General features: G+C 42.4%; 1 long non-coding RNA gene across 2 annotated transcripts; it reads right to left on the reverse strand.

Moving 5' to 3' along the window:
• Window positions 1-1,135: 1,135 nt before the first annotated feature.
• LOC113945963 lies at window positions 1,136-15,178 on the reverse strand. 2 transcript variants are annotated; one of them, XR_003527240.1, is made up of 3 exons: window positions 15,060-15,178; window positions 2,477-2,531; window positions 1,136-1,235 (listed from the first exon to the last, which is right to left on the reverse strand). It is a non-coding gene; the product is annotated as an uncharacterized LOC113945963 (long non-coding RNA). The 2 variants fall into 2 exon arrangements; XR_003527239.1 differs by lacking the exon at window positions 2,477-2,531 and adding an exon at window positions 5,453-5,513.
• Window positions 15,179-23,101: the final 7,923 nt, after the last annotated feature.

A 23,101-nucleotide genomic window follows, 5' to 3' on the forward strand; every position in this document is an offset into this window, starting at 1 on the left:
ACTTGCACAGGCAGCTGCTCAGTCCACACTCACAGGTCACAGATGGCAGAAGTAGAAATGCAGTAAATCACAAGGAAACCAGAAGACATCCAAGAACAAAATGCTTTTTTGAGGGATGCTTGATGTGAGATCATCACACATTCACCGAGCACTTGGATGAAGGGTTGAGTGTTTCCTCCTCCTGCAAGGAGGGGAGGACCAAAGCCCTGCTTCTGGCATCAGGGACAGGCATTTCTGCCTCTTGGCTGTTGTTGCCACTGCTCTGTGCCTTTTCAGGCTTCATTCCTGAAAGGGCAATAATTGAAGTGATCAATATTGCTGAGAGGAGCAGCAGTGAAGACTCAAATTCTAATCTCTGCTTTTGGCTTCACACCCGTTTTTCATGGACGTAACAAGAGAACAGAGCAGAACATTCAACACCACCAGGCAAGAAGGGAAGAGTAAATTATGAATTAAAGCTAAAATAAACCAGGACTGCACTATTGCTTAGGGCCTCAAACCACTATTAATCTTCATGAAGACAATAATTCAATGGAACGTGCAATATTGACCACTGGTGCTCTGCTTCAGAAACAACTCAAGCTCTTTTAGAAACAACTCAGCTCTGATCTTCCCATATTCCCACTGGTCTGCTGGTCCAATGCAGACATTCCCATATAGAAATTATACTCTCATCTAATTTATTCTAAAATCCTGCCAAAATCCATAGGAATTTGGCATAAGAAAATATTACAGCACTTCACGATGTTTAGATGGGATATCTGGAACAAATTCCTGGCTGTGAGGGTGGGGAGGCCCTGGCACAGGTTGCCCAGAGAAGCTGTGGCTGCCCCTGGATCCCTGGAAGTGTCCAAGGCCAGGCTGGACAGGGTTTGGAGCAACCTGGGCTAGTGGAAGGTGTCCCTGCTCGTGGCAGGGGGTGGGACTGGATGAGCTTTAAGGTCCCTTCCAACCCTCTGTGATTCCACACAGAACTGGGGTGAATGATCAGTTAAAATAAATACTTTAATTACAGCTAATTTATCAGCTACAGCACACAAAGAGAAGACTAATTAAGTGGGCCAAGATGCAGCTCACACAAGCAAAGTCAAGATCTCAGGTGTCAGAAAGCAAACTGAGAAAGAATTACCAGGTTTTGGTTTTCCACAACGTAGAGAAGCAAAAACTGCTGATGATCTGATGTGTTTCACAAAACTTGCTGTGAACAGCGTGGCACAGAGGTTCAGGCAAACTTGCTGTAATGAGAGATGTAGGATGCAAAAACAATTAGTCAAGGTTTATGGAGCCCACCAGCTAAACACAGGAAACTGGGAAGTTATCAAAGGCTCTGTACAGGGGTCTGATGATAGGACAGTGTGGTGTGGCAGACTCAGAGAGAGGGTCTGCAGGGCCTTGTAGCACAACTGGAGTTGTGTCAGGGCAGGTTTGGGTTGGATGTTAGAACAAGGTTCTTCCCCCAGAGGGTGGTTGGCACTGACCAGCCTCCCCAGGGCAGTGGGCACAGCCCCAAGGCTGCCAGAGCTCCAGGAGGGTTTGGATGATGCTCTCAGGCACATGGTGGGACTCTTGTGGATGGGTCTGTGCAGGGCTGAGGGTTGGACGGGATGATCCTTGTGGGTCCCTTCCAACGCAGCATATTCTGTAATACAACTTCATTGCAGTTACTCTTGTGTTTAATCATTACAAGTACAGCCAAACACTGATAAAATAACTTCCTTGCACTGTATCATCTATTGCTTTATTTATCTTTGTAAACTTCTTCGTCCATTTCTGTTCTTGACATACTTTGAAACAAAGAGTTCTTGAAAGCCTTCAGTGGGACTCAGACACTGGTTTCCCTTCAAACAAGTGGGCTCTGAACACCAAAATCACAGAAGGAGCTTTGAAAGTGCCCACCTTCATCTTTCCCTTCCCTCATCATTAAAACTATTCTTTCCACATTGCCAGTAATTTTCATCAGCCAAGATCAGAGTCTGGGGAGGACTCAGGGAGTCACCTAAACAGCAACAACCACCAGGAGCTCCTGCATTGTATCACCTGCAGGTAATGTGGTGAGTCACAGAGCACAAAGCAGGCACCTGCAGAAAGCTTTAGAGCAACCAGCCATCCCAGGGGAAGGTGCAGACTAATTAAAACCAGTGCTACAAAAAGATGTTGCTGTTCTAACATGTGTTAGTTTGAGCCGGTGCACGGGAGAGCAATAAAAGAAATGTCAAAGGAAGCGAGAAATCGTGGAGGAGCCTGAGCTCAGGGATGCAAAGACAAGTGCCTGGGGAAGCAGGGCACAAGCTCTATTTGCAGCAAACAGAATTCTCTAAAAAATTCAGAGATTGGAGGCAAATGTGCAGATGAGTCTCTGCCACGGGGACAAGTCATGATCAGAGCTCTTGGAGGCAGGTGCTCACATGGGAACGGTGACACTGCCAAACGTGACCAGTTGTTTCACATATAATCCTAGTTTATGACATGGACTCACCTGTGTGTGCACTCAGAGGCCAAGATTATATTTCTCCAAGATTCTCGTAGCTGTGCTGCAATAGGAAAGAGAAGACTTAGATTTCCAGGTCCTTACTCAAGGCTCAATCTGCAATCCCCAAATCAATCCTCAATGCTGGGCAGCTCCACACCTCTCAGTGTGCTCATCTGAGTCACAGAGATTCCCTGGAAATCCTTATGGACCCCCTGAGAAGCCTGGAAGGCAGGACTTATCTCCTTGCCTCTGTTCCAAGATCACCAGGGCAGTGGGCAGGTGCTGCCTGGGAGACACAAATTCCATAGCATATGTACCTGAAGGCCTGACTTCATTCCCACTTCACATCCATCGTGATAAAAAGCAAAGCTGGATCTTTGATGGGAGACAGTTTTAGGTGACAAGATCACCTGGGTTCCAATCAGTGTGCTGGAAACTGAAGCTTAAGGAGCACCTAAAGGAACAATGAATTCTTCCCCTCCTGTATTCAGCCTCCTGGAAAAAGGGAAAAATTAAAAATCCCAAGTGCTTGAAACTGGGCAATGAGCAGTGCCTGGGCCCCTGAAAGCTGTGTGACAAATCCTTCCCCATCTGGTGGGTCTTCAGCTAATTAACTGACATGGTTGAAAATGAGCAGCAGCTAATTGGAGCACTTTGTTCTCCCTTTCCTGGCAGCAATAAAATGGATTCCAGATGACCAGTGGTTCAACAGCTTCCAAGTAATCTTCATTCAATGGCATCAGTGCTGGGCCAGCCTCCCAACAACTTGTACACCTTGGACCAGGAATCCAAAGAGCATCATTGGAAAGGGAATTTTGTGTCAGGAAACAGTGGGCAGATGTGTGCAGGCTCCAGTTCCAATGAGATGCTGGAAAACAAGCCACCTGCAAACAATGGGAAGCCAGCTGAGCTCCAGCCTTGCCTTTCCTCTGCAGCCAGGGAAACCCTCTGAGATAGCCCATGGAGCCTGGAGGCACAAAGGTCCTCTGTGGTGCACTCTGCAAGAGAATTGCAATGGTAAAGAGATGGTTCTGTGAGTGTCCAAATCTGGGGTCTCCAAATCTGGGGTCCTGAGAAGGAGAAAAAGAACCCGAGTGCTACTGCTGAGGATGTTAGAGTAGCACTTGCAGGCTTTTGGGACCAAGAGTCCCACAGAGCAGCCTGTCTGCCTGCCAGCCCCACTCTCATCCAGCCCATCTTGGCTACTCCCACAGTTAGGGAGATCCTCTCCCTCCAAACAAGTGATTTAGGAATCCCAGGTGTCACACCTCCTTCCTCCAAGAACCCCGTTCCCTTGTACCTGCTGCCATCCAAGGATTTTATTTCTCCATCCTTTCCTGTTCCAGCTCCAGCTGGCATTGCTCTCCTGAGCTGCCAGTCCCCTCTCCAGCAATATTCCCAGTGACATTATCCACTCCCAAACACAAGCAATAGCTTTCAGTGTCAGCAAGAAATACCCTCCATATTATAGAATCATGGAATTCTTTGTGTTGGAAGGGACTTCAAAGATCCACTAATGCCAACTCCCTGCCCTGGGCAGGGACACCCTCCACCAGAGCAGGTGGCTCACCCTGGCCTGGAACACTTCTCCCAGTGTGTGGGATTAGTGGGATAGGTCAAGTGTGGCCAGGGATGTCTCTGTCCTGTTGTTGCCCCCAGATGTTTCAAACACCAACATCCTCCAGAATACAAACAAGCAAACAAAGATCCCCTCCCCAAACACACAGGGGAGCAAAACTGTTTGTAAAAATACTTGCAGTAACTCCAGCACTACAATGCTCCAAGCTCAGGCCAGTTGTTGTGATCAGGGAATGATATTCCACAGGATTTCCCTGAAATCTAGGAATGAATATATTCCATCTGAACTTATTATATACAGAGATGTCCTTTCAAATAAGACCATAAACAGTGAATGTCAAACCCGGGTGTTTTAATGTATTTTGCTCTCAATTGCAACATGGTAAAGCAGGTTAAACCCACTGAGGTCATTAGTTGGGCTGCAATGAACACAAAATCTATGAGAAGACTCACATCCAATGAAGGTTTTCCTCATTTCTCTGCAACATGAAATTTTAAAATTTCTCCTGGCATTTCTAGTTGTCTGGTCTTCACTGGATGCTAAAAAACCCTGCTGATTTTCACTTCCAAACCATGATAAGTTCAAGGACTTTTTGTTTTCTATTTTCATCTTAAATTATTAAATTCTAGCAAAATGACATTAAAACCTGTATTAACTAAGAGAAGTTCTTTGTTTCTGAGTTTCGGGTCTGTGTTTCTCAAGTTTGGAAACAAGAAAGCATAAATAAAATATCTCCATGGGATGCTAATTCACTTCTCTGTCTGGAATGCATGAAATACAGCTGTGGAATACAGATTATCTGCTAGCTAGAAACATCATTTAATATTTATTACTGCACATTTGGCTCGGAGGATGCAAGGAGGGCACCCCCCACTTCTTCATCTGTGATTTTTTGAGAGTCCTGACCTCACAATGTACCACCATTAAACAATATTTATTTTACCCTATTTTAAACTGCATCAGTTTGGATGTTTCCCAGTCTCAGGCTTTTAAAAACACCAACATAAAGTTCATTTGGGAAATCAGTTTGAAGACATCCTTTTACTGTGGAAATGGGAGAATGATCCAATTGGAAGAAATGCCGTGATCCTGCAAGGGCAGAGTGATCCTGGAATTGCCTCTGCAAAGGCTTTGGCTTCCCAAAGGGCTGCAGCCACTGGGCTACAAAGAGCTTCCAGAGAAAGCAAATTCCACATTTTGATAAAAAACTAAAGTACAGTTTTCAAGAAAATGTAAAAAAGGCTCCATCCTTAATAAGTAGTGACATTTTCATTTGGGTGGTTGGTGTCCTGTGCTCTTCAGGGGCGTCCACTTGTCCCGAGTTAATGGGCTGAGCTGTATAAACACACACATCCATATCCCAGTCAAATCACATTAATATCACTTAATACATTGTGATGTACCTGTATGATGAGGCTGATCACAGGCAGGGATTTTCAAGTGCTGGTCACCTCTGTCCTTGCTCTGTGCAATTCAAAACATGACAGTTTAGAAGAGGTAACAACAAATTCGCTGTCACCCTCTGTGCTCCTGATCTCTATGTGGGAATTATGGCATTTGCTTGAAGGTTGGACTTAATGATCTTGGAGGTCTTTCCCAACCTTAATAACTCTATGATTCTAATGCATTTTGAGTTAGGGTAATGAACTTAATACCATTAAGGGTTTGCTCCATCTCCCTGATGGACATGACACAACCCCCAAACATATCAAAGTTAAAAACACTGTGGATTTAAACAGCTTTTTGAAAGAGTGTTTAAGAAAACAGTGGGATTTCTTACGCAGGGAAGACTTTTGATGTTCAATCACTTTGAACAGGAAGGAGAACTGTCTTATACCTATGTTTTTATGCTCCCATTCAAGTGGTAACACTCCTCCTTCCAGCATGAGAAACGGGTGCTAATAGGGGGATATTTTTAAAAAACAGTCATTAAGCATCATGGTGCATTAAAAGGAAAAAGTAAATTTCTCGGATAAAAGGGTTAAAAAGGTCTAATCCTGAATTTCTACCTCTGCACCCCAAAATGCTGCTTCTCTGAAAGTCAAAAGCAAATTTATATTCCAGACCAAGGGAACTGAAGCCACCCTTTACCTCCTTCCCTTAGCAAAGAAATAAGAGAAAAATTAACTTTTCTGTCATTACTATGTACTGGCAAAGCAGACATCAGCCAATTATCTCACGAAAAATATCAGCACCTTCCCCCAAAAGCGAGGCAGGCTCATGTTGCCAGGTGACAGAACCAAGGAGCCAACTGAGCTCAGCATTCACTGCTCTGATGCACCACGGGGACTTTGTGTCCTGAGCATGAATCCACAGCCAGCATCCCACTGCTCCCCTTTCACTGGGTTCTTATACCCTAATGGAGCTCCACATTATTTTGTCAGAAGGCACAGCAAGGGTGGTTTGAGATCTGCAAGCAGGTGGAGCAACCAGGACTGAAACAAAATGTGCTAAAGCTGCTGAAATAGGGGTTGAGTCGGTGACTGTCTCCAACCAGCATTAACCCCGGGCCTACAGAGGCTCCTGTTGACACCCATTTGACCAGCTGCTAAAATAGAGACTTCCCAGAACACTCCATATACTGAAAATACAGCCCTTGCCAAGGCAGAGCTGGTAACCATAAAACACTGGGTGCTGCACACAGGAAATATAGGAGGGGAACTCTGGAGGTCAGGACACTCCAGTAAACCTGACTTGTTGAAGAAGCACCAGGGGACATTTACAGCCAACACTGCCAAAAGAGCTTTTCCTAAACAAATGTTTTTCATTTCCAGAGGTACAACCACACTCCTGTTGCCTGCCCTGAGACCCAGCTCCTGCTTTCTGGTCACCTTTAGCTCTTGTTTCCCAAATTTACACACGTGTGCAAATATTTTTTTTACTGCTGTAACACAAATCATTTCAACAACCCCTTGGATCACTGCCACTGGAGCTGGGGAGCTGCAAACCCTGAACATGAAACACAGAAAGCCAAAATTTCACAGCAGTCTTCTTTGTAAGCAAGATTTCAAAGAATCCCAGGATGGTTTGGGTTGGAAGGGACCTTAAACATCATCTCATTCCACCCCCTGCCATGGCCAGGGACACCTTCCACTAGCCCAGGTTGCTCCAAACCCTGTCCAACCTGGCCTTGGACACTTCCAGGGATGTATTTTAGTTTATTTTCCTGTAGACATACAGGTTTGCTTGATTTCCTCTGTGGTATCACTTTTTTTAGTCCTTGCCCAGCTCTTATCTCCCCCTTTTTATGCTCAAATTCAGCATAAAAAAGAATCCTGGGACAAGACCACGTGCTGAGCTCCCCCAGACTTCCATTTTCATGGGAAATGTTTTCTCCCAGGTGCTGCTTGCTCCCAAACAGATTAGGATCAATGGAAAATGCTTGATGTCCTTTCAGAGCTCTCACATTAACACTGTTATATAATTAGCTCTTGTTACCACCTGCATTTGTCTAATTCCAGCAAAACCAACTTCCCTGCCAGTGCCCTCACTTCTGGAAGAGGGAAGAGCGCAGTGACTCAGCCTGGGGGTAGGTGAGAGCAGTCAAAATTGCTCATCTTTGTGTTGAGGGTGTTGATTAGTGATTGGATTGCCTGGGAATCCAACACTGGGTAATCTGCCTCCTAGAAAAAACCTGGATACTGTTGGCTTGCTCCTGTAGAGCAAATGGAGAGAAGGTGATTATTCCATGTGCCAAATGCACCACGTGCATGTTCAAAGCACTTTGGGTGCCATTTTCTCACGGATGTCTGGAGAAGGAGCATCCTTTAGAGAGAAAAGGCTGCAGAGGAGGTATGGAATAAATCCTCATCTCTGAAAAAAATCTCAGCTGGTTTTAATCAAGCTGAGCAGAGGGAGGTTACCTGGGAAACTGTACCGGGAAAAACGAGTGTGAAAAGGTAAAATAGGTGATCAAGATCCCTGTTTTCCATCAGCACGAACTAAGAGTCAGGGCTCCAGTTGGGGAGTGGTTGGAATAAGTTCCAAAAGTTGAATTTGGCCCAGAATTCATCAAGGAAGACTCTGCTTTGTGCTTGTATCTTTTCTTTTTATGCTTCTCTTTTGGCAGAGGTGCTGCAGAACATGGGGTGCAGCTGAGGAGATTTTCTGCAAGGATATTTTAAGCTCCCAGGTAGGAAAGTTTTGCTCAAAGTGTACTATTATTATTCCCCTTCAGGAAAAACAGCTGTGGAAATTCTGATTGCGTTCACTTTAAGGCTCGCTGGTATATTTATAAACAGAACTGGTGGTGATTTGGGTTTCTCAGAAGCCAATTTTGCTGTTTATCTGTAGGAGAAAAAAATATATTTCAGAGGGATGTCTTGAAGAGTAGAACTAGAAAAACTTCCCCATCTGCTACAACTCCATTAAATGCTAAAATGTGGAATTTTCAAGCCTGTGATTTGGGTGGTAAAGGTTTGAGCAGTTCTGTTCACATTTACTGTTTGCATCTCTCCAGGCATATGGGAATTGTTTGTGGATGCCTGAAAAAAGCCTAAATTTGTACACACAGGCAAGATAATTCTTATTAAAGACAATTTTTATTAATGAATTCTATTGACATATAACCCTCTACTTGTATGTCCCAGACTTCTGAGTACACAAACATCCTCTGAGAGGGAAACATGTCATTATTAAAGAGATATTAATTTTAAAAGTATCATAAAAATAGCTATTACTGGTCTAAATCACAGTATTTTCAGCTTATGCCTGTGTTTATAATAATGTAAAATTACTATATGACTTCAAGAATTAGAGCAGTATAAAAACTGATAAAATCTTAAAGAAATATGATCTCCTTTGGTTCCAGCTACTTAATGGAATGATCTGGAATGTTTTTTCATTAATGGATACACCCTGTTTTAAGTTTACTCCTCCTTAACACATCTCCACCCTGCTTTTTTTGTAGTACAAACCACACAATATGACCTGCATAGAAGAAAATGATGTTCAACTTTCATGCCAATAATTGCTTTCAGCACAAAAATAAGCCATTTTCCATCTCCACTGCTCAAAGAGATGAATTCAGGGAGGTTTGCATGTGGTAGATGCACCTGTAGTGCTGAATTTTAAGAACAATTTTCATCTGTCCTGATTTTTTTTTTGCCATCTTAGCCTCATTTCTGACTATTTTTAAATGACAAATAAACATCATATTCTACATAGAATGGTAAAAAATCCCTACTCAAAAAAATCCTGCCCCAGGTTCTGAAGAACACTCATAGTAATGATGAGGATGGAAACAACTCAAAGAACTTCTGGTGGTCAATAAAAAAATGAGTTTCGATCAGAATATAAATCCCTTCAACTGGTAATCCAACAAAAAAATTAAATTACCATCCTTATTCCCCCCCCTTTTTTAAAAATATTCTTAAATAGTTTCTTTTCCTAAATATTGGTAGTTTGACAGTTTTGCAGTTCTACTTCAAATAAAAATTTCTTGACCTTCTTTAGCACCAAGCTCTATTCTTGCTTTGTCTTATGAAAAAATCTTAATTGTATTAAATTATCTAAAGTTTATTTGATGTGATACTTGTTCAGGAGGGTGTTTGCAACAACATGGGGATACTCACAAGGTAGTTTTGTTTTGATTTTAATGCATAAAAAATTTATGGAATTTGGCATATGTGTATTGAGTTACTGCTGAAGATACTCAACCAGAATAAAAAGCCCTGTTTTTAGGATACAATGTGATATGATAAACACATTTTAATTAAAAACACTGTTATTTTATGGAATATCAGATTTCAATGGCACAGCAACCACTGGAAAACATTTCTACCTCCCTGCTCCCTGTGTTTTTCTACCTGCCCTGGAAAACAACATCCCACACTCTGCTGTCCCTCGGATCTCTTGAAGGATCTGCTGGAAAGCTGAGATACCCACGTATGGATTCCCTAAGCCTTTAAGAAGAAGGTCTTACTGTTATCCAGTTATCTCAAATTACAATCCAATCCCAGCTGAGGGAAAGGGGAGATAGAGGTGTTTGTAATATCAAAAACAGACCACACGGTAAAAAATGACATTGGGGAATAAATACAAGAAAAGCTGCTTTATCTCTGCTGAGGCCACCCCAGAAAGTCCTATCCTGCATTTGACTTGCTGGTAAACATTCTGCTTCAGAGGAGTGCAAATCTCCTCCTCCTTCTTTGGGTAACAACATCTTTTTTCTTCAGTAGAACACACATGATATCAAAATACCAGTGACACCCAAATTTGTCTCCTGCTGGTTCTGGAAAGAAAGCAGCACCTGCAGCAACCAGCACCAACAGGTCTGGGGCAAGGGCTGTTCCATCTCTTGCAGAGAGCACTGGAACACATCCTAATAGCCTTTTAAAATGATAATTGAAGTTTTATATATGTAATAACCTGAGCAGTGAAACGCAAATTAAAAATAATTGCTATTGCTCTCATCTATCTCTGCTCTACAGGCATGAGTTGTCTTACAGCACAACAACTGCTGTCTGCTGGGGGCCTGGGGCATCATTCCAGTTTTCATGCCTTGTTTTAGGAGAAGAGGGGAGCATGGGGAAAGCAAGCTGGAGGAACATTTACCCCCTATTTCCATTTAGGCATTCAAGCTTCAAATCCTATTCCTGGCCTCACAGGAATGTGCTCATAGATCCCTCAAATGCATTCCTGCGGATTCTCCCAGGACAGAGTGTAGCAGGGCTCTTGTTTTCCCTCGAACTGCTGTGCAATCAACTGTGTTTCACTGTATATGTCCCCTGTCCATTTTATTATTCTGCTTCAGCCCCAACGTGCTCAAGGAGGGATTTCCAAAGTGTGTTACACATCCCTCACCATGGGCAGGCCAGAATTACCTCAGAGCACTGTGAAAAGGCTCATTGAAGAGCTGCTTCTCCTCAGCCATGCCCTGGGTGTGCAGGGGGAGCTAAAGCAAAACAGGAACAAATGACATCTGGTGATCCATCAGTGTGGGTGATGAAGGCTGAAGACAAGTCTGTGGATAGTTCTGGCAGAGACCCCACCTCAGAGAAGAGGTAAAGCTCATTCAGGAGCACATTTAGATAACCTGGTGCCATTCACTTCTCCAGAATCCTCCCCAGCCCTGAGGAGCAGAGCCTGCTGTTTTGGCTGAGTACTTCAAGCACTTTGCCTCACTCCACATCACTTCCATCCTTCTCTGAATTCAGCCTGTGCCAGCTGTTCCTAATCCACAAGCTCCTCTCCTCCAGGCTCCATAAACCTGATGGAGAGTGTGAGAAGTTTGCAGAGTTGATACATAAACTGTCTTTCCAAGAAAGTGCCATCTGTATTCCGTGCTAAAATTAAGCCAGGCTAATTGGCTGCCTCACACGGAGCGTGATGTGCTCTGCCTGATGAAGGAACACGTGTATGAGTGGATTTAAACTGTTCCATTATTCTCCATTATGGAAAATGTGCTCACCCTGTTAAACCCTGGCATTAGATCCGTGCTGGTGGCTGCACAGCCAAAGCAGGAGCCTGCTCCTACATGCTGGACCAGGTGACCCAGGGCGGCCCCAAAAAACCGTGGCTCAGAATTAACCAAAAGGAAATGAACCTGCTTAAAATACAAAGGCTGACCTTTCACAGCTCTTAGAAGTTATTTGCAAACAGAGCTTCACTTCTCCAAGTCTGGGAGGAAGCACTGGATGTGGAATAGCACAACTTTTGTACTGATTTTTGCTTCCTACGACAACATTCCTGCTTTTCCTCAAATCCCCTTTATGTAAAATGATTCTGTTCACCACTATGAGGAATCTGCAATCAGATTTCCCCCTTTTTTTTTAGGATAAAACCAGTAGCAAAGGAGACAGAAAGCAAAGAGCAGTTCAAAGGAGGGAGCACTTGGTGTGATCACCCCTTTGCATCCTCACAGGAAGCTGCTGAAATGGGAAAGGGAGCTGCTGCTTCATCTCTAATCCCTCCAGCATCCATGAAACAATCAAACATCTACTTTTCCCAAAAAACCTTTCCTCACAGAATCACACTCTTGTACAACATAAGAGCTGAGATGTGCATCTGTCACAGTAAAGAAATACAGCAGAATTTTTTAATATATTAAATTATACTATATTGGATAAAATTCCATTTTAATTTGAAACTCAGTGGATATTAAAGGCAACTTTAAAAAGTTATTATCTAAGTTTTAATTGCACACATTATGTTTCCAGCCTTAGGTACTGCAGGTAGTTCTATAATATGTCCTGCAGTATATTGAGATCATGGAGCAACCATTTAATTCTCCTTGAAGAATGTTCCAGAGAGAACTATGGGGGGAAAAAAATTATAAAACTCCCAAGTTTTGGCTGTTGAGTGAAACACCAGTGGGTTTGGGCCTGTTGGCAAGGAAGTTCCAAACTTTTAACTGTAGTAAGAACATTGAAAGCATATGGGCTGTCATTAGACCCTCACTGAGTCCACCCTTGATAGTCAGACACCACAACAAAAATAGCAGGATTGTCAAGCTGCAATATGGGTGTTTGGAACAATATCAGATATTTTCCTGCAACTATATCAATGCATGGAAAATATCAAATGTGTCCAAGCATTTAAGTGGGACAGCACCTTCCCTCCACCTCCTGGGCTGGAGGAGGTTGGTTGTGTGAGTCCCAGGTGTGCAGAACCTCTGTCCCTTGACAAGATTAACCAGAGGATCTGCAGAAAAATTGCCAGCGTGGGCTGGGAATAATCAGGTTTCCAGTCCTGTGCTGAAAGAGCTGGAGATTTCACGGGGAGTAATGACTCCCCTTAGTTTCCTGTGCACCTGCCTCTCTGCAAACATCAAAGTATCCAACATCACATGGTTTCAAGAGACCAAAATTCACCAGCATCTGAGGGGCTGTGGAAAGACAGAATCATCTTCCCTGTAATTCAGGAATCAAGTCATGTTGCACAGTTCCAATTTGGGGACTGTGGTCCCTTTGGCTCCCCCTGTAAATTCATTTTTGGGGCCTCACTCAAGCAGGTGAACTCCTTTGTACCCATCCTAACTCTGGTCACAGAGGACAAAAGGGGCCAGAGAGGTGAAATGCTGAAGATGAGCAGTGAAGAACCCTGCTGGGAGACCTAAACCACTTCACCCTTCACCACACACGTGAAGAGGTTTTCTGCACACAGACAAGTCGCTGACAGTTCTCCAGCCCAAATACTTCTCACACCAATTGCTGCTGAAGTGCTACAGAAGTGATCTGGACCTTGCCACAAATAATGTCACCTCCCACCCTCCCCCCATTACCCAGTACCAGGAGGAGTGACTTTTCCTACAAACCACTTTCGTGAAATTAGTACTTAACAATACAATTAATTTATTACATTGCTTAGGAACTTTTGAAAATACTTTTTTTTTTCTTCCCTGATATGAATGCCTTTTAAAACATAATCAAAATTAAACAAAAAAACCTTCCAGGTATTTTTTTAAAATTACTCAGAATTTCTACACTCATTTGAATATTGAATATTATTACCTATGCTTTTTTTTTTTCATCTTGAAACAGGCAAATCCATAAAGAAACACTCAAAGCATATTCCACATATCTCACTTTGATACCCTCTGCATGATGGAACTCGTGCAAACCCACCCCTGCTCAACATAAAGCTGAATAAAACCCCAAGTAATGCACAAACAACTCAAATTCATAACAACATCTTCCAGAAAAGGATTAGGCAGAACAACCATTTGATCCAGCACAGGAAATATAGATATTTATTTCCTTCAATACACGTGGAAGGACTTCTGAACTGGGAGCTGTGAGGTTGCTGAACAAGCAGAGCCCACGAGCCCTGGAGGACGAGCACAGTATCTTTGACTCCTTATTTTCAGTTCCTCTGATTATCTGACAGCGCTGCATTCACCAAATGTTTGTTTAACTTGGAGTGTTTGCTTATTTAAAAGCGATCTCCGCAATGAAAATGTGGTGTCTGAGTGGTTCTGCAGAGCAGGGCATGGGACGGAGCCGAGCTGGGCTTTGTCGCAGCAAACAAAGACAGGCAGAGTTTTCATCTCTTGTTCAATCATTCGAAATGAACACAAACTTTTTTTCTGTTCCTCGTCGTTTAATTTGAAATTAGTCTAATCAGACATCTGCCAGGATCTGTCTGAATTAACAGAACTGAACACAAATCTTCCATGAGCACTCAAGTGCTGCTTCCCTCAAACGGCACTAACTCACACGGACACTCTGTGGAACTAATTGAACAGCCCCAGCTCAATATTCCAGACTTTCTGATTTAACTTTATTACAGTCAGAACAAATAACAGTATAAGGGGAAACATGTTGTTAAGGACTCAGTTCTGAAGTGGTTCAATAAAATCAGGCTGCTTATCCTACTTTATTATCTTTATTATTGCTGCTTTTAGATGGAAAGAGAATTTCCTCTCAAGACAAAAAAGCAGAGTTTGCCTCAAATCCCTTTGTTTTCTTTTGAATAGCAAGGTACAGTTTACTTCTTAGAATTCCATGGGAATTTTATTCTTGCCAATAAAGGGAATTTTGATACTGGGGCATTTTCCTCTTCCTGTGACATGTTATGGTTGAATTTGTCAGCATTTACTAAAGGTTTTGACATCACTCAACAACACTGAGGAGGATTCTGCTGACTCTGGACATGTTCTGAACTAAACATCTTTTGCCAAACTCCTGAAATTACACAGGAGCTGCCCTCAGTAGCACAGGGAGTCTTTTCAAGTCTATGTTCCTGGCCTATCGAGGAGGTAGGACTTCCAAAATCAGATTAAGAGAGTGGAGGGACTTTTTTTAGCATGTGTTTGTGGGGTTGATATTTGCACCAACATAATGACCATCTGAAAACCCCACTAATTCCAGGAACCAGTTTAAATCTGCATCAAGTGACACTTGATTTTATTTTTTTTTTAAATCTGAATAAAAAGACAATTTTCCTTATGTCTTTTTAACAAAAATATTGTGTTTTAACCCAGACTTTTAAAGGTATCTAAGATTTCAGCCTTCAAATTCTAAAGAATAACTGCAAAATTCTGTGATATATGAAAAAAGAAGCATTTACCTGAGAGTTTTAAGCTCTTGCCACCTTTATGGACAGTTGGGTGTTCATAGGCAAATTTGGAGGATGACACAGGAGAGAGGTTTTCATTCCTGGGGCAGTCCTGTCCCTCGAGGTCACTGCCAAAGCTGTATAAGGAACAACAGTGAAGTTTCCATGAATTTTTCAGGCAGCCCTGCCTCTGTCATCCCTTAATAAATAAATAAACAAATAAAATCAAGCCTGAATGTCCCCTCTTTTTTTTTTTTTTAATGAGTAATGGGAAATGAGACAGAATCAATCATTGGCAAAGTAAAAGATGTTTAATATTGATTGTTCTTCTGAAGGATGAGGAAGCTTTTCTAATGGTCGTAGGGGGACACAGGGAGGGGGGAGCTCATAGATTTGTTTTCCTTTCTGTATTCCCAAAGGAGTAAGGAGAAGATGAGGTCATGATAGATTATAATCCTGCAAGCAATGACTAATGAGTAACTGAACTACCTTTGTAGCAGCAGTGAAGGCAGCAATAGCCAGAGTAATTGGGTTTATTGGGTTTCTGCTTAGCACGAGTCCAGTCCTCTCTTAAACATCCTGTCCCTTCAAATCATTTTATGCTCAATGTCTTTCCTTTTTATTATGCCTGACTTGAGTTATTTCATGAAATTTGACCTTGTATTCTTAATCTCATCTACTTGTTCTGAATAGTTCTTCTTTATTTTCCTTCAATAATTGTTCTGTCAAACAGTCCACGTAAGCACAACATGGTGCCAGCCCCTGACTCAGGATGGATGTACATCAATGTAGCCCCAACAGCCCAGTTTCACCTTCTCAGAGAAACTGGCTCAAGAAATAATACTCAGGGATAAATTCTGAGGAAGTGCAGGAGCCTCTTGTACAAATAACTGTGGTAACTCTGTGTTAAAATTGATTACACATTCCCTTTTCAACTAAATGTTATTTTTTTTAACCAGGTTGGAAACAGCAAGAGTTATACACAAGTTAGAAAAAAAAAAGTTATTGTTTGCTTTTTTTTTTTTCTAAAAGGGCTTTTACACTCCTGCAGTGAAAATATCTCTCTGCAGAAATGTATTCTTAGAGGGGAAAGAAAAAAAAAAAGTCAGTGACATTGCACTTCCAATTTCTCAAGAGCAAACCAGACATTTCATTCAAGCTGGTTGTTCCCTAAAGCTGGGTGGTTTGCACAGTGAATTTACTCCTCTTGCCATATTCTGTCACTTTGTTTTAACAGGATCTCCCTTTGGGGAAGTGTTTTCAGGCCCTGCTTGTGCTCCCAGTGTCTCTGGCACTCGCGTTCCCACATTTCCCAGTGGTGCTCATTTCACAATCACTGCAGAGGCAGGACCTGTGCTTCCTTGTTCCTTCTACATATGTTCCAATCCCAGCTGGCATCACTCCCTCTGGAGGGAAAACTCCTCATCCAGATGATGTTTGGTCTGACTGTTCTTGTGTCCCCCCTAACAATCATTTCCATGCCTCCTACATCAGATTCTCTTAGGGGAAGAGAGACACAGTTGTAGAGTCAGACTGTGTCTTCCACCTCTATAAAAGGGAGAGGGAATCCCTCACCTCCTGAGAGATGAACTGGTGAAAAATATTCCTAGAAGAGCTAAGCATACTGTTGAAATTCTGTTTCCTTCGTGAATTTATTTCCCCCACATCTTTGCCCAAAGGAAAATAGATTATTGTGGAATCTACCAGAGACCTGACATTTGCCACTTGACCTTCCAGTCACAGACAGTGCAAGGCCACTGAAAAGAGACACCCTGTAATTCAGGGAAGGGAGAGAAAGGTGCACAGAGGGTTTCAGAAGGTTTGGAGTGGTCACATTTGCTCTTCACCCTTTTCAGGTCTCGTGGGACAAATCCTGTTTCCATGCAACAAGCTGCACAAGGCAAATAGTCCTCCAGAATCTGTGCAATGGTTGTGGAAATCTGATTTAAAGAGTTAGTTCAGTTCAGCTACAAAACACGTGGTTTCCAGTCAGGCATGAGAATACACATTGTGTTTTCTGCATAAAGGCAGTGGAGGTACCTCACCCTCACTGAAACTATAGAACAAACACATCACTGGGTCAGTCAGCTATGGAAATTCAGGGGGTTTTGGGGGTTAGCATTGCTCTGGCTGTGCCTGCAGCTGTGGGGACAATACTGTGACCCTGTGTCTGATGCACACCTTGGGCAAAAGGCTGTGGATAGTTTCCTGCAAATCAAGAATAATTATGAATAGATAGTACAGCAAAAATTTCCAAGATATAGGCACTACTGGGAGGCTTAATTCATTCTGGAATACCAGTCTGGTAGATGCAAGGCAGGGCTCTGAACACAGCCTGGCTGAGCCCTGCTTCCCCAGGAGGTCTCTGAGGGGTCTCATTGGCATTGATTCCCCATCACAGACTCCAGATAGAACATGGATTACCACTAGTTCTGCAGGCTTACAGATGTTTTGTGTTACATTGCAACAGCTGCATGAACATCATTAAACATGGAGCAGAAAAAAGAAGTATTACTGATAGAGAAAAGTTATATACACTAAAAGAAATTAACACAGAGATTATGCAAGTTTTTATACTCCCAAATTCGCTGTAGCTACCCACTGAACAGTCTTACAGTCTGTTACATCTTGAACTGATCCCTCTGCTTTGTGCACTGCCATCCTCCAGCTCTGTTCACAAAGTTTTTGGCACCTTTCAAACCCACAGCAGAAATAATACGTACAAGAGCTTGTGCCTTCACTCACAGAGAGTCATCAGTGAAGGCAGGAGAAGGGGCTGATGATAATAAGTATAATAGTAACTGCATTAGGCCAGCAGGGTCAACAGCTAATCTTGCTGCACTCTGAAAAAGGTTATTTTAATTCCAGTAATTGGCCCCAACCACCAGCAAGAATTGATGTGCTGCCACTTTTATCTGCTTGCTGCTCCCCATGTTCATGTGCAGCAGCTCTGCAAGATGAACACAAATTACCTGCTGGAGTCAATGGAAGTGATTGTTTCTATTCACATTATTGATCAGTTGTGTTGCTTACACAAAGCCTCAGTCATTGGACCCTCCCCAGCTTATTGAAGATGGGCTGTCTGTAGGTACCACAGTGTTCAGAGAGCCAGGGAACAGGCTAATTTTTATTGTGCTGGCCATCATGAGTATGATTATTTTTCTTAATGACTAACATTTATATGATGCTGGTCATGCAGTTGCCCTACAGCATTTTGCAAGCTTCACAAAAGGCTCCACAAATTATATTTCTGAGCCTAAAAACATTATTAGATATTTGTAATGTGGCCTGGGGCCAAAAGAAAGATCAGATTCGTCCTTAATGTGTGTTGTAACAAAACATCATGTTCTAAATACAAAGACCATCCAGAGGGACCCACAGCTGCACTGGGTGTGTGGAGACTCACAGAACCACGACTGAAAATCAGGAGAGTCACCAAAAAGGGCTGGTGGAGTTCACAGGAGTTCATGTGTGTGAGTCATGGCCATCCTGACATCGTTCCCCTCTCAGGAGGCTCCTTTTCACCTCCAGCTTTTCAGGGAATACAAAGCTCCTGACACACACTCAGTAACTCTGTTAAATGGAGTGGACATAACACACAATTATGCTTTGGTGTGAATACTTGAGCTCCTTGTCAGCAACTTTGCTGGTGTTCATATTTTATAGTGGGTTCCAGCTCCTCTGCAGAGCAGGTTGGACACAGAGCCATGAACACCTCGTTTTTTTGGTCCCTGAACCAACTCAGTGTCCTCACAGCCCCATCCCTGCCCTCACAGACATGTTCTCAGGTACCGCAGCTTCCACTGGGATTCCACTCTAGGTTTTAGCTCCTGTTCCAGGGAACACACTGTCTGTCACTTCGCTTTTCTACTGGTTTTTAGGGAGGGGAAAAAAAGCTCACACATGTTTAAATGTTTTTAAATTTGAGGCATTACCTTAGGAAATGCAGAGTAAAAAAACAGGGCCAGGAGCTGGACTCGGTGATCCTTGTGGGCCAATTCTAACCCAGGATATTCTATGACTTTCTATGACTTTCTGAATAACATTATTTAGATAAAATTTCCAGAGCTGTAATACCACAGGGAGAAAAAAGTATTATTACTAATAATATGTTGTAACAAAATAAGAGCCTGAAAACAGGGTGTCTTGAAATTTGGGAAGGGTTTGGCAAGGGTTTGGCTGCTTTCATAGAAAGAAATTCCAGTTCAGAGTCCTGGTTTATGTTCTGTCACTTAATCATTTGAAACTTTGAGGGTTTGACCACCCTTTGTCCCACAAACAGGGGCACAGGGAGTTGGCAGCAGCCTGTTGGAGAATCCTGCCTCTCCCACAAAATCGGGACAAAACCTCTAAATGTCTTTTCTTCCCGGTGCTTGAACTTCACATTAGTGTACTAAGGTGGAAGGAATTAATTACAGAGCTTTCAGCAGAGCTGAGAGCTCTTCACGGGAAAGCACCTTAATATGGGGTGTAAATAAACAATCCAAGAACTTTGGACCCACTCCAGAAGCAATTCTTGTCTCCTTTCTTTATGGATACTCAGCGAGCTGCCCCCATTCCCAAAGAAATATTTGAGGAAATTAGTTTTTCCACCTGATTCTTTGGCCAATTTCCCACAGCAGAGATAAGACCCAGAGCATGTGCATTTACAGATTATGGTTCTCTGTTCTCCTTGTCCTTGTAAAAAGGGGACTTGCTTTCACCAGGAATATTCCAGCCTAAACACTTGGAGTACTTTTTTAACAACATAAAGATAAGTTAAATTAGAAAGCTCAGTTCAGCAAGGAGAAATGCAGCTGAAATTCAGGAGAAATTCAATTCATGAGATGACAAAACTTTTTAATTTTACTTGTTAAACTCCTTCTCACTGACTCAGTTAAGGAAAACAAACAAAACCCCCAAATAAACCACATGCAAAGTGGGGTGTTGAGGCTATTTTAAAAAACAAAAGTAGCAACTAGCCAGGAATCCTGCCATGAACCCCAGCAATTTAATGCAAGTAAAATATAATGACTTTGAGTGCAGATTAAAAAGCAAAATATGTTAGAAGTACTCATGCTAATCCATTGGGTAAATAAAGGTACAAAATTTTATGTATTTTTTGCTAATTACTACCAGAACTACATGTGGGTTTGTCAGCAATTCTGTTCTTTATTCAGATAAAGGGAAGTACATTCCAAACAGAGACTGTTCCATGTTTCAGCCAAATAAACTGTGGTTTGAACATGGTTGTTTTAGAGATCAAAAGCTTAAATTCATAAATAAAATTAAAGGGTTATATGTTAGAAGGTGTGCTCAGTCTTGCAGTTCTTTATAAATGAACAGGGACTACAATGGCTATTACAGGTTTTATATAGAAATGTTTCAGGTTTGTTTTCTGAGCCCCAAAAGAAGACAGGGGGAGAAGGTGCAATTCTGAAAATAAATTAATAAACAGCAATATAGTATTGAAAAGGAAAAAAAAAAAAAAAAACCTGAATATATACATAATATACATATAAAAATAAATAAACCTGCACATACACACAATAGCCAACTAACAGGAAGCACTATGAATTTCACTGGAATTTAATAAAGTACCTTTGGAATATGCTTTCTCAATCAATGTGCTTCTAAAACAATTCCAGTTGCCAACTCTTTATGTTTAGGTAGACGATTATGTTGAAAATTTAGCTCTTAGGTGTTTTCATGGCCTTATCTGCAAAATGAAGATAACCCCTGACAATTGTAAAAATTAATACATTAAAAGACCGTGCTGTGCTCAGACAGCAGAGCAAAAGGTCTGTTCTGAAAAGATCAGAACAAAGGCAGCAGAAATTAAAACTTCACTGTGTTGGCTTTTAAGTATTTTTTGGTAATTAAGAATTGACACATCAGAGTTCAGAAAATTGGGAAGAACTGGAAGGTTTTACTGAATGGGAAGAGAATAGTTCTGTTTTTCACATAAAAGGTGGCATAATCCAAGGCACAATATTTAAATAAGAACTTTTTTTTCCCCCAATAAAATGGAATTCAGTCAGGCCCTTTCTCCTCCAAATATAGGTAAAATCAGTATTTTCACCATTTGTGACCTTCCTCCACTACTCTTCTGATACAGCCCTGGCTGCTGTAGCAGTTTTGCCCCTGAGTGTTTTCAAAGTGAGCCAGTAAACACTTGTTCTCAGTGTCCTGTTGGCCCCAAGAGCACAAACTGGAGATGTCAAGGTCTTTGGAACAAGGACGAGCCAGCACAACACCTTGAATCCCCCCAGACCTGCCATAGAGCTCGCTTTGAGAGAGAAAGTGGGAGATTAAGGATAACAGAAATGATGGTTATGAAGGATTAATCCCTCTGGACGTTTGCCTTCCTGATGCTTAAATCCCCCTCTGCCTCCCCCTCCAGCCTCAAATCACCGTGGGCTGGTTCAGCAGCAGCAGCTCCTGCAAATAAATGTCGTGGGGTGGAAGGAGCAAATCCTTCATTACCTTTTAGGAGTAAAACTCATTTGGTGACCTTGAAGCGGTTACACAACCGTGTTTTGCAATCGTGAGGGTGAAATGAGGACCTCACTCAGAGCCATCTGCTGCAATTCATCTGCCCTTCCCTGCTAGACTGATTGCAAGCCATGTTGCAAACAGATTAGTTTGCCTGGCAGTGATCTATTTTTGGGTACCACTTTGTAATCTGAAATTCCAGAAAGGCTATTGTTTAAGGGAAATGTGGGATGGCCAGTGCAGGCTGTGAAGGGTGATATTAATGCCATTTAATGCCGCTCCGCCTCGATACTATACAGTGAGACCTCTCCCAGGCTTTTGAGAAATGATCCAAGGGAAGCAGTGAAGGGCAAACACAAGTGTTTTGGCACCAACTCCATGTTTGCTGGAGAGCAGGAGTGGTGGATATAAAGTTTATGATGTAAAGTTGGTTGATATAAGGTTAACATCACTCTCTCGAGTTTCTACATCTGTCAAACTGGGCAAAACCTCGCCTGGGGTTGCCCACCCCTCCTGCCAAAGCTCAGCTGCCAGCACTGCCCAGGGTGAGCTCCAAGTCTCAAATGCCTTGACCACCCTTTCAGTGAAGGAATTTTTCCTAGGTTGGATATTAGGAAACATTTCTTCACTGAGAAGGTGGTCAGGCACTGGAACAGGCCAGTCAGGGGAGTGGTGGAGTCACCATCCCTGAAAGCATCCAGAAGGGGTGTGGGTGTGGCACCTGGGGACTTAATTTAGTGATGAACATGGTGATGTGGGTTGATACTTGGACTTGATGATCTCAGAGATCTTTTCCAGCTTTAATGATCCTGTGATTCTGTGAAGAATCTGAAACATAAGTATCTTATCATAACCAGAGAGCACTGATGTGTGGATGTGATCATTGCCAAAACAAAACACCTGAATATTTTGAATGGGGGAAATTCAGCCCAATCACACGTAGTGTCTATCACTTGAAGTGTCATTTATTCTGCCTTCCTGAAGCACTAAGAATAGTCAAATCTGAACTAACATCTCTGTTTTGCTGCCATTTTAATTTGGGGTGTTTTGTGCCACAGTGAGTACCGAGACATCACAATATTTTTAGAATATGAAAAACAACGTAACTCTGAGGCAATGGCATGAACATTTGCACATGGAAAATAGGACAGGTGCAGCTGAAGCCTCAGCTGCAGGCAGAAAAACCTGTGGCACCAACACCTTCAGAAATACTTTGCTAGACCTGGCTGGTTGGAACTTTTGCTTGTTGATAGTTTCATGAAAGTCCTTCAAGGTCATAATTTTCCAAAGTGCTGTGCTTAATCCAAGCCTTAATTAAACAATCCTGTGATTTAAACTAAATTCATAAAATCTCCTATGAAGACTTTTAGTCATTTTGCAAAAATATCCCTGAAACCTCGCTCAGTGACCCCCGTGGGTCACTCACTGACCACTCTAGCTGTCTCGATTTCAGGAGAGCCACGAGGATGTGAAGAGCTGCCACTCAAGTCTCACTGCTCAACTTTCTCTACCACTCTGGTATTGCTTAAAAATCAAAAAGAATGAGACAACAAGCAGCTGAAGCTTTTGTTTCTCTGGTT

Source organism: Corapipo altera, unplaced genomic scaffold, assembly GCF_003945725.1.
Source record: "Corapipo altera isolate COAL_440 unplaced genomic scaffold, ASM394572v1 55, whole genome shotgun sequence".
NCBI lineage: Eukaryota > Metazoa > Chordata > Aves > Passeriformes > Pipridae > Corapipo > Corapipo altera.